Source organism: Aplysia californica, unplaced genomic scaffold, assembly GCF_000002075.1.
Source record: "Aplysia californica isolate F4 #8 unplaced genomic scaffold, AplCal3.0 scaffold00309, whole genome shotgun sequence".
Lineage (NCBI taxonomy): Eukaryota > Metazoa > Mollusca > Gastropoda > Aplysiida > Aplysiidae > Aplysia > Aplysia californica.
Window position 1 is genome coordinate 602,937 of NW_004797579.1, and position 9,017 is coordinate 611,953.

General features: G+C 40.0%; 1 long non-coding RNA gene across 1 annotated transcript in view; it reads right to left on the reverse strand.

The window, feature by feature from the left end:
• Window positions 1–6,470: 6,470 nt before the first annotated feature.
• LOC118477945 overlaps window positions 6,471–9,017 on the reverse strand; it is an 8,895-nt gene continuing 6,348 nt past the window's right edge. Inside the window, exon 2 of the long non-coding RNA XR_004858708.1 lies at window positions 6,471–8,306. This is a non-coding gene — a long non-coding RNA (uncharacterized LOC118477945). The remainder of the gene's footprint in view (window positions 8,307–9,017) is intronic.

The window sequence follows — 9,017 nt, forward strand, 5'->3', positions numbered from 1 at the left end:
ACACACACACACACACACACACACACTTTTCCTCTCACTCATTCTTTCTCTCTTTCTCTTTCTGTCTCTTTCTTTTATATCGTTCCAGACTTTTCAGTTTGCTTCACTTTCTTGAGATGCCAGCGTAACGAACTTAATTTCACGAAAAAAAGTTTCCAGAGAACCCTAACTATTCCTAAAGTATGCTTTGCACACATACAAACACACACACACACACACACACACACACACACACAAGAACAAATATCAGCCAGAACAAATCAGCCCACACACACACACACACACACACACACACACAAACAACACAGATACACACACACAAACACACACACACATACACACAAACGCACACTCACTCACACGCTCACAAACATAAACATACATACAATATCTAGGCTTTCCTCTGAATTAGAACTCAACCCGGCAATATTTTCAAGAGCCACCAGCATTTTGATTCACCCACCGCAGTGGACATCAGGAACTGAACCGGTATCAATTATTTCGAAAGCAATGGTGCTTACAATTATGAGTCTTGATTGAATAGGTGCTTTTCGGCACTATCGACACAGACTGGTCATGTAAGCGGTCTTTTGGCTAAGAACAAGGTGTGCGGGTAGTTCTTATCAGCTTAATCTTGACTCTAGTAGGGCGTACATTTTCAACATAATAAACAGAAATAAAGGTATGACGAGAAAAACAGTTGTTTCTGACCCCGATGGAAAAAAATGTAGAGGGATTACGACATATTGTTCATACAAAATAACACAATTAAATTAAGATAAAGACTGAACTAAAAACAAAAAAGCACCCCCCCCCCCCAACAAAAAACCCAACAACCCAAAAACAACAAACAAAGAAACAAAGAAACAAGCAAACAACAAAAACCTAACAACAACCAACAAACAAGACCCACCTCCTCTCCACCCTTTCAAAAATAAAAACAAAAATAAGGAGGAACCGAAACGAAACGAATCTAATCATTAACCCCCGTAGGCCTTAAGAGGATTACTGCAATATGTCGCCAGCATGCCGTCTCCGAGGTCAGCGCGTGTTTTATGGTACCGAGTTGACCACTGGATGTCAGTGCATGACAGGCCAGGAATGTCATGTCCTTCATAGTAGTAGTAGTAGGATGACCACTGCATGGTCAGTTGAGGAAATGGGAAACGACGTTTTAGTTTTAGTTTTAGTTCTGTCTGTCTTGTGAAGAGTTGTCCCTCTAATTTAGAGTCTAACATCGCTGTCTTGGTATGAGCAACTGTTTACATAATTGTTAATCATTTTGTAAAGATAATTTCACTTTATAGTGTAGATAATATAGTCCTAGTAGCAGTAGCTGGGAGGGCTATTATTTCAGTTGTTACAACCCCACTTCACTTTATCTGGTCATATACATTTACTCGTTTTTGCTACGGAAACTAAGGCAAAGAAGTGTTTTTTAAAGTTTTTGTTTTGTTTTCTGTTTTATTTTCCTAGTTTGTTCTTTGTTGTGTTGGTTTATTTTTGGTTGCCTCATCACTTAATTATTTTTGTAATAATCATTCCTTTTTTGTTGAGAAAAGTGGGGGGGGGGGGGGGGGGGTGGGTGGGGGGGGGGGGGGGGGGGGGGGAAAGAAAGAAATTTTTTTGATATTTGTTGGGGGATAAGATGTACGCGTTAAGACCTTGTTTGTTGATTTGTTCTTCAGCGAATTGTCATTACATGTAATATTTATATTAGGTGGCGCTCATATGACCTTATGTTGTTGCGAACGCTGTAAAACCTCTACTACTCTACTAAAATAATTTATAGAAGCAGACGCGCTTTAAGGAAAAGATTGGAAATGAAACAATACAAGTAATCATACGTGCAATACACGCTTCTAATTCTGGAGAATTATAAGTTAATGTGACTGAACTCCTGTCATATTCTACTGCACACTTTGGAGGGACACATGTATATGTGATGCATCGTGGTGAAATCAGGCGTTCGTCAAAAGTAATGAAATCGAAGAAACTGGCATTTTTCTGTCGTTTGACAATTTTTATCGAATTTTTGTTGGTGACTCAGCACCTTTAAGGTCCATTTAAAACCCCATTTCTATTTGTATTTTACTGAAAAATGTTGATTTAAGGAACAGAAATGTTAATTTGCAGTTTGTAAGTATTTTCAAGCTTTGGAAGTCGCCAAAATGTGGGTGCCATTTTTACGCTAATCTTACTTCTGAAATCAAGCTACTCCCACCTCCTTCAATCGCTAATATCTCGACTTCTATTCTTGGTAGATGAGTATTCTTTTCACTAAAAGCAAAGCAAATGAACAAGCTTTAAGATGATACCAATTACTCCACATGTCCAAAAATTGACGAGCGCCCGATTCTACGGTGTCTTGATACATATGTCGACATCGCTAATCGACCCATGACATTTCAAATCGACCCTTTCATTTGAGAGGAAAAGTCAACTGCCTTAGCCTCGTCTGCGGATATGGGTGAGGCAAAATGTTCGCCAGTTAAACTTGAGCATCACTTACTAAAATGTAGTGTCACATGTACAGTCCCAAGAATTTGGGAATATGGAGCCTAATTTCTAAAGAGTCAAGAACTTAGTGACTGGTCAGAGTTTACCAGGATACAGCAGAACTGACATTTTCTTCAACTCCAAGAAGACTTAAACTACTAAAAGTCGAGATATATCGAATTGAAGCAGGTGAGTTCACTTGTTCTCAAAAGTAAAATTAGAGAGAAAATGGCCGCGAAAGTTGGACGACTTCCAAAATTGAGAGTCATTGGAAAATATAATTTTAAATTTTTGTTCCTTTAAACAACAATTTTCAGTAAAAGGCCACACAACAATGTTCTTTTAAATGGACATAAAATGATGCAGAGCCAAAAATGTAAAAATCCATAAAAATTGCTAATTGGGAAGAAAATTGTCGTTTTCTTTGATTTCATTTTTTTAGGAGCGCCTGATTTCACCACGTGATGCCTCACATATTATGTTTCACTCTCCCGACGACATCAACTTATCGTAGTCGACTTGAGCTGGCAAAGCTCGGATCTGAGTTCAGTGCTATACTTATATAAAAAATATCGATATTTGCCATTTGGCGACCATCTTGGATTTCAGACCCCATGGGTTATGCCTACTTTTTTAAAAAGAGGCATGGGGACTAATTTTCTTATTTAGACCTTAAAGATGGTAAAACAAGTGAGAAACATACAATGGGAGCCTCTGGTCACGGAACTATGGTTTTTCACATTTTGACTCAAATATAGGCCTACTGTACTTTGCAAAATCTCAAGTCTTTAAAAAAAGCACAAAGTTCATTTCAACGATAATAGGTTCCATTGTCATCATTATCATCGCCGATGTTTCACAACTCCATCGGCACAAAATACAACAAATAGGATGCAAGCTGCTTCAACTCTGCCTGCCGACGACAGTCCGGCCGGGACGAGTGGGCTAAAGCATCCCGGCAAACGGACTAGGATTCTGGATTTAATAATAATTCTCCCACTTTTAAAAAACGATCTTCTACGTACTAGGACGAAGAGGCTAACCAATACACTACATTCTCCAGCGAAGCTACTATGGGACGCCTTAGTGCATAGAGGACGTTACCATCAATAACTACCTGTAATAATTCTTCCACTTTTGGTGTTTTTCTTGTCAATAGTGCTTTTTCCAATTTGGTGTGAAACCTTTGACCTTCTTGTTCAACAAGAAAACATAAGCCTATCTTTAGCATGAGAAGCATACTCTTAAAGATTCTTCACTCCCTTTCAACACAACAAGGTGTGAATAGAATAGAATAGAATATATTAGGAGACAGAATCTCCAATTTAGACCTACACCTCCGACAGGCCAAACTCACCACAAAGAACAAGTGCGTTGGGTACCGGTGGATCAGTTTCATTATCGAGTCAAATGTATTCCTGTCCTGACATAAGGTACTACTTAGGAGTGAATCTGACCTTTAACCCTAGTTGTTTGAATATTTTGGCTCCTTTCCCAACCACAATTTTTCAAGACAGTCATACATTGAGAGGGCCCGCCTCTTTAGATAGGCCTACTGCTGACCCAATTTGTGTTGAAAGTAATCCAGGAAAAACATATTAAGATCAATATTAGACCTACAAATACATGCAGATGTGGTAATGTCTTCCAAACATCGCCTGTGTTGCCCATTTTACACCGGTGGAGCGGACATCGTCCAGAATGTTGAGGAATACTCTTGGCATGTTGTTATTGTTTATTGATCAAGCAACAGTTGGACTCTCGCCCATCTGTCCAATGCCATTTAATGTAGTCACAATGTAGTGGTAAGTGAGTGCAGGTTTGTTGCAATTGCTGTAATGTTTCATAGAGTGTGTTATATCAATGTTTGGTCTCGGAGGGACTCTTGGTGCACCGGTAACTCTTGGTGTCATTTAAGGTTCTGCAGTGGAACAGGGGATGATGCACGTTTGCGTAGTCACATAAAGGACATATTGACGGGAAGTTCTGGATTTATTGTTTAGGTGGAAAATGAGCTCTTGACATGAAATCTGTATTCTTGAGCCAGAAATGTCGCTTTAAAAGGATGTCGTATTGACCAAAGGCTGTAACTTTAAAACACTTCGATTCGATTAAATTCTAAGCACTCCTCTGTGCTTATAGGGTACCGGTACACAATTGTATTCATGTACATGTATTATTACTTTGCCCCCAGCACCATTGACTGGCGTCTGTGGTATACTTTCTCAATTACACACAGGAGACCCGAGTTCGAGGGGAGACAATGTGGTTAAGTACGCATATCTGTCTTTTTAGTGGGATGTATCCCTCTCAGCAAGGGTTGTCCCTGACAGTGACAGGCAGGGTCAAACGCTCATCTCCTCATCATCATCCGGTGCCTTGCCGACTGGCGTGGGCGATCATGGACCTCCACTTTACTCTATCTTGCGTTGCAGCAATGGTGTCTGTTGTTCTTGCTGCTCCCAACAATGTTGTCTTCTTGTCCAGTATCTTTTCCCTCTGTCTCTCTTTCCATCAAAGTTGCCATCATATTCTCCAATGCTTCTTTCCACATTGTGTGTCAGAAGAAATTTGCCTGTCGCTTTCGTATATTCGTCATAAGCTGCCTTCTGCAATTTGCTCACCTCCTAAATGATCTAAATTGTGTCGCTGGAGGGGAAAAACACTCACAATTAATGTTATTTTTTTCCAGAAATGACAAGGAATGCTCTTGGCGTAAGATCTGTATTCGTGAGTCTGAAATGTCGCATTAAGAAGGGAAGTTAGGTTGACCTAAGGCTGTGGCATCGTTTTAGTTCAGAATTCTATGCACCCGACTGTACCTCTACAGTAGACGGCTATTGATTCTTCTGACCACAGCACCACTGATGGGGGCATGTTTTTACACGACAGCATACTTTCTTCCTACAGCAAAGCGTTATTCTTCTCCCAGAAGGACATAATATTTAGATCTATGTCGTCTCCAAGGACATCGATTTATTATTTTTAAAATGGCAAAAGTATATACTTTTAACATTCACGTCAAACTTTCTTGGCAGAGACATTAGTAGCAATAGTTTGCCATTGCTCTTTACAAAAGCAGTGTCCTTACTGGGTGGGTGTTTTTGTCATTGTACCAAAGTTGGCATCTTCCGCCTTGTGTATAAAGGTGGAAACCAGTTCTGAAGCTCCTTCACCGTTTCCCCACTGGGGGGGGGGGGGGGGGGGGGGGTGGCTATGCAGATGCTCCACTTTGTTCAAGGGTGGCTTGAATGCTCTTGGAGTGAGGGAGGCACTTTAATTCCCCTGTTAATAGAGATATTTCTCTGCCCCACCACCCCAAATTAAGGACGTAATGAAACTGAAACTGAACCCTCACCCAAAAAGATGTTTTGGTAAGTGTTTTGCTGCACTCGCAACTACATAAGGTCATATTATGAGCGCGCAGGACACATTGAACATTTTCAGTTCGGCCGCCAAGCCTACTCTTGTCGATTTTGGACCACCAAGGGATCTTTAACGTGCACAACTTATCCGAGAAGGTTAGGAGTTAGATCTTACCTACCATAAGATCAGGAGAGTTGCTGAAAGAGAGCCAAGGAGTCGTAGTAGAAAGGCTGCAGAAAGAGCCAGGAGCACAGAGAAGGGAGGAAAGGGAAAGAGAGCCGGGGGCAGAAAGTGGAGAAGAAAGCAGATGATAGAACATGGGTAAATGATGCGAAAGGATAACATTTTAGAGAAGAAAGTGTTCCGTGGCTGTCAGATTTCGAACCCGGCACCTATCGGATGAGAGGCAAACACTGTAAACCCCTAAACCACGAGAGACGCCAAAACGGCAAGTAAACAATTATGGAAACAAAAGTAGGATCAGCAACAGTTATGATCACATAACACAAACTATAAAAATTATGATACAGATATATATATATTTACATTTACACTATACATGTATTCCTTTATTTGCTAAATTTGACGGAACAACACAAAACATTTGGATTGGACATATTCTGTTTTTTATTAACATGTAGTAAACCGAGCATAGCATCTGGACAAATGCAGAAGGAGACGTTAACAAATCCGTGTTGAAAGAAACAAACTGAAAATGTTTTGTCAAAGACTTGGAACGTCAAATAGAGGCAAACACTTGGCGTAATGTATCACCATGGTTTCAGAATATAGGGAAGTTATGAGCTCATGACTCGAAAGCAAAATGTTGCAAAGTTAAAAAAAAAAAATTACAGTATAAATTGTTCAAAGCGGCAACCCATTGTCGTGAAGATAAGTAGCTGTCAAGGGCAGATGGGCATTTTACTCAGTGTCGTTATAATGTAAAAATACATGTTGGCAAGAGAGAAAATGGGAAGTGGCCCTTTGTACAAGTAATTGTCTTATACGGTTAGCACACATTCGACTGTACACATGTTTTTTCCGATCTGGAGCGCAATCAGACTACATATTCCTCTGAAAAGAGTAGTTCGAGCGTTCTGTATTTGAAGGAAAAATGCACGTTTTCTCAAAAAGATTATTTTAAAAAGCAAGCAATAAAGGAAACATAAAAGGCAACAGTTTTGTTCCTCTGTTTGGGTATTGTATTTCTTAAAAGGGCAATCGACACTATAATTTGGTCACGTCAACGCCACGCCTGGACTTGGCCATTTTGTGTAGGAGATTTTACACTCCTATCGACACAATTCAGATACTTTAAGATAAGAGGCAGGTTTTGACACTGCCTGTCCAGGGCAAACTCGAGCTAAGAGGGATACCTACAACTTCCTGGAAGAAAGACCAAGATACCGGTACTCGATAAAAATAATTACCACACGGGAATTGAACTCATCTCTTCTGCGTGTGACAGGGAGGGGCTTCACCACATACCCGAATAGAATAGGACTTTCATCTTTAGCTTTAACGGAATGTGTCGATGGGGTCTTAAAATTACATATGTATATACAGGGTAATTCAAAAAGAATAAACCAAAATTATCACACAATATTTCAAAAATCAAAAACCGGTGGTGGCCACATTAAGCAAATGTAAAACTTGAAATAAAAAAAACCTGAAGGTATGTACAACACGTGTCCAAGCTGGAGTTTTCTATTGATTTCTTTTTTTTTGGGTTGAAATATCGTATGATGATTTTGGTGTATTCATTTTGAATCACCCAGTATATAACATGTCCAGAGTCAATTTATTGGATTTTTAGGCCAAATTATCCTGGTGCGACAGCTTATGACGAATATACGAAAGCGACAGGCAAATTTAATTTGACATACAACGCGGAAAGATATATTGTAACATGAGGCAAGTTTGATGGAAAGAGAGGCAGAGACTGAAAGAGGGAAAAGATACTGGACAAGTTGACACCATGGCTGGGAGCAGCAAGAGCAACAGAAACCATTGCTGCAACGCAAGACAGATGGAAGTGGAGGTCCATGATCGCCCACGCCAGTCGGAAAGGCACCGGGTGATGATGATCCTGGTACAAAAACAAACTGGGGTCTCCTGGAGTCATTTCAAATATTCCTTGCACTTGCACGCATCTTTTCCACCAAAAAGCTTGCTTGCCCTATCCTCATGTCGTGACGCCCATGGATCATCTGTGGTCTGTACGGCCGTGATCCATAGAGGCAAATCATGACGTGGTTGTCCATCCGTTCAGAGCATCGAATGTTGCTCTTTGGGCTGCTCAAGGGGACAAAATCAGTTTTCACAATGATCTCAGATTTTGTTAAAATTATCTGGCAAATCACTGTGAAAACCAGTTTTGTGAGAATGTCTTTGACCTTTGCTCTTGCTAACGCCTGTGAGAAAGATAGAACTCGCTCGCACTGCAACAAGAAGAAATATAATAATATAATTCCCATTACCTACCTACATTTTCATACATTCCCTTATCGCTGCACTCTAAGAGCACCAGCCTGCTCACAAAGGTTCACGCTTAATAAAGTTGATAAAACACTTTTCACCACATTCCCAGAGGTAGGCTACAACTCTCAGCCTGGTGCTGTAGTGAGGTACAAAGAGGCCGTCCTATAAAACAAAATTTAGTTTAGTTTCGTAAGAGCTTTACGGCACTTGCACAATAAGGTCATATAAGTGCCGACGAATAGTAGATGTATTACAAGAGAGTAACATATACAAAAAAAGGAGGAGAGATAAGGACGATAGATGTTTGATAGTAATGATAGGAAAGAAGAAGCAAACCACACCAGAGCACCCGCCAACCACCCACTAAAACAAAGTAAATCATGCCTAGATGAGTTTCAATACTACCATAACAAGAGATTAGTTATTGTAAATTTTAACCCCCCCCCAAAAAAATAAATAAATTAAAAACAATAATTAATTAATTAATTTAAAAAATTTAAAAATTAAATTACATTCTTCCACTTCCACCCATTCGGACCTCACTTGACCTTGATATTTTAACATACACAGGATTTCCGTTCTCCGTGACGTCATGTTTGGATGATCGTGATGTGACGTCCAGCGAAGAAGACTAATAATAGTACGAATGCTTTTGGGTGGGAGGGGTAAGG